At 43.5% G+C, this 3605-nt stretch overlaps 1 pseudogene; it reads left to right on the top strand.

Annotated features, from left to right (window-relative positions):
- The first annotated feature begins 783 nt into the window (after positions 1-783).
- LOC122918436 lies at positions 784-2913 on the top strand (annotated as a pseudogene).
- Positions 2914-3605: the final 692 nt, after the last annotated feature.

The raw sequence follows: 3605 nt of genomic DNA, 5'->3' as shown, positions 1-3605 counted from the left end.
ACCAAAATGTCTCAGACTTAGCAGCCTCTGACCTCACATATTCAATATTTCACATGAACACTCAAAGTTTTACTACCTCTCAATTTGCACTGGGTCATACAGAATTTTCTTTGCATTATGGATCTTTCTCCCCAGATATTTCCCCTTAACATGGCTCTCCCCAGGAAAGTTTATAGAGTTATAGATCTAGCAGCCCGGGCAACTGCTAGAGGTACCTGGCTTGGGTAGATACCAATTCTGTTTTTGAGATAAACAACTCTATTTGGGTCTAGAGAGAGAGGAAATCTTTAAAAAAATTTTTTTCTTAAATGCATTTGACAGAGAAAGAAAGAGACAGACGCAGAGAAAACACAAGCAGGGGAAGCAGCACAGAGAGAGGGAGAAGCAGACTCCCCACGGAGCAGGGAGCCTGGCATGCGGCTTGATTCCAGGACCCTGGGTTCATGACTTGAGCTGAAGGCAGACACTTAACCAACAGAGCCACCCAGGCACCCTGAGGAAATCTTCTCAAATGTCAATATATGCACCTGTAAGAAAATGGTTGTATATCTGAAATTGTGAAAATTTGGCTTCCCGAATGTCACCAGTGATCTGTTGAAAAGACAAGGTAAGTTTATTGCTTACTGCCATAAGAAGGAGCAAACCATTGGCAGTAAATCAGATATGAGACAGGAATGTCAGAAATTGTTGAGAATTAGAAAGTTCTAATCATAGGTTCTCATTGAACGCAGGGCTAGATCTTTGGTTGCTGTCTTCTTCTCAACCCGAGCCAGGACCACACATAAGCAACCATGTCTAAGGGACCTGCAGTTGGCATTGATCTTGGCACCACCTACTCCTGCGTGGGTGTCTTCCAGCACAGGAAAGTGGAAATAATTGCCAATGATCAGGGAAACCGGACCACCCCAAGTTATGTCACCTTCACGGACACCAAATGCTTGATCGGTGATGCTGCGAAGAACCAAGTTGCGATGAACCCCACCAACACAGTTTTTGATGCCAAAAGCCTGATTGGACGGAGATTTGATGATGCTGTTGTCCAGTCTGATATGAAGCATTGGCCTTTCATGGTGGTGAATGATGCTGGCATGCCCAAGGTCCAAGTAGAATACAAGGGAGAGACAAACAGCTTTTATCCAGAGGAGGTGTCTTCTATGGTTTTGACGAAAATTAAGGAAATCGCAGAGGCTTATCTTGGGAAGACCGTTACCAATGCAGTTGTTACAGTACCTGCGTACTTCAATGATTCTCAGCGTCAGGCTACCAAAGATGCTGGAACTATTGCTGGTCTCAATGTACTTCAAATCATCAGTGAGCCAACTGCTGCTGCTATTGCTTATGGCTTAGACAAAAAAGTTGGAGCTGAAAGGAATGTGTTGATCTTTGACTTAGGAGGTGGCACTTTTGATGTGTCAATCCTTACTATTGAAGATGGGATCTTTGAGGTTAAGTCCACAGCTGGAGACACTCATTTAGGTGGAGAAGACTTCGACAACCGAATGGTTAACCATTTTATTGCAGAGTTCAAGTGCAAACATAAGAAAGATATCAGTGAAAACAAGAGGGCAGTTCATCGTCTCCGTACTGCTTGTGAACGTGCTAAGCGTACACTTTCTTCCAGCACTCAGGCCAGTATTGAGATTGATTCTCTGTATGAAGGAATCGACTTCTATACCTCTATCACTCGTGCCTGGTTTGAAGAATTAAATGCTGACCTGTTCCGTGGCACCCTGGACCCTGTAGAGAAAGCTCTTTGGGATGCCAAGTTAGACAAGTCTCAGATCCACGATATTGTTCTGGTGGATGGTTCTACCCGTATCCCCAAGATTCAGAAACTTCTCCAAGATTTCTTCAATGGAAAAGAACTGAATAAGAGCATCAACCCTGATGAAGCTGTTGCTTATGGTGCAGCTGTCCAGGCAGCCATCCTTTCTGGAGACAAATCTAAAAATGTTCAAGATTTGCTGCTGTTGGATGTCACTCCACTTTCTCTTGGCATTGAAACTGCTGGAAGAGTCATGACTGCTCTTATCAAGCATAATACTACCATTCCTACCAAACAGGCACAGACCTTCACTACCTACTCCGACAACCAGCCTGGTGTGCTTATTCAGGTGTATGAAGGTGAGCGTGCCATGACCAAGGACCACAATCTATTTGGAAAGTGTGAACTCACAGGTATACCTCCTGCTCCTCGTGGTGTCCCTCAGATTGTGGTCACTTTCGATATTGATGCTAATGGTATCCTCAATGTCTCTGCCATGGATAAGAGCACAGGAAAAGAGAACAAGATTAACCATCACTAATGACAAGGGCCGCTTGAGCAAGGAAGATATTGAGCGCATGGTCCAGGAAGCTGAGAAGTACAAAGCTGAAGATGAGAAACAGTGGGACAAGGTGTCTTCCAAGAATTCACTTGAGTCTTACGCATTCAACATGAAAGCAACTGTTGAAGATGAAAAACTTCAGGGCAAGATAAATGATGAAGACAAACAGAAGATTCTTGACAAGTGCAATGAAATCATCAACTGGCTTGATAAGAACCAGACTGCAGAGAAGGAAGAATTTGAACACCAGCAGAAAGAGTTGGAGAAAGTCTGCAACCTCATCATCACCAAATGTACCAGAGTGCAGGGGGCATGCCAGGAGGAATGCCTGGAGGCTTCCCTGGTGGTGGAGCTCCTCCCTCTGGTGGTGCCTCCTCTGGGCCCACCATTGAAGAGGTTGACTAAACCAATCTGAGAATAAATAGGTTGAGCATTGTTCCACACACAATATTCAAAGGACCCAAATTTGTAGCAAATTCCATGGCAGTTGTAATGTTGAGCTGCTATAGCAAAAAAACTGGGCATTCTTGATACTTGAATATGGAATATGTGCACAGGGAAAGGAAATAAACATTGCACTTTATAAGCACTGTATTGTTAAGTGGAAAATGCAATGTCTTAAATAAAACTGTATTTAAAATTGGCACCAAAAAAAAAAAAATTGGATTTAAGGGGTGCCTGGGTGGCTCAGTCATTGTTAAGTGTCTGCCTTCGGCTCAGGTCTTGATCCTAGGGTCCTGGAATGAAGACCCTGCTCAATGGGGAGCCTGCTTCTCCCTCTCCCACTTCTCCTGCTTGTGTTCCCTCCTCGCTGTGTCTCTCTGTCAAATAAATAAATAAAATCTTAAAAAAAATTGAATTTTAGGCAGTTCTTTCAAAGAGGGGTTTGTTAAGGATCAGGTAAGAATCAAGATACAACAGTACAGGATTCAAAGAGTCCTAAGGCTCAAACTCAAATTGCAACTTCAAAGATTTACTTATTTATTTGAGAGAGAGAGAGAGAGAGAGACAAGAGAGAGAGAATAAGCAGGAGGGGCAGAGGGAAAGGGAGAGAGAACCTCAAGCTGACTAAGCCCTCAGCACAAAGCCCAATGCAAGGCTCAATCTCATGACCTTGAGATCACAACCTGAGCTGGAACCAAGAGTTGGACACTTAACCAACCATGCCACCCAGGCTTCCCTTAAATTGCAATTTTAAATTAATCTGTCTTTATCTTCACGGGCAACATAGTGAAAGTAATTTTGCAAAAAGTGACCTTTGAAAAGTGAGTCTTTTGA

The sequence above is a fragment of the Neovison vison genome, chromosome 10 (genome assembly GCF_020171115.1).
Source record: "Neovison vison isolate M4711 chromosome 10, ASM_NN_V1, whole genome shotgun sequence".
In the NCBI taxonomy this organism is placed as follows: domain Eukaryota; kingdom Metazoa; phylum Chordata; class Mammalia; order Carnivora; family Mustelidae; genus Neogale; species Neogale vison.
This window is presented reverse-complemented; position numbering and strand designations above follow the sequence as displayed.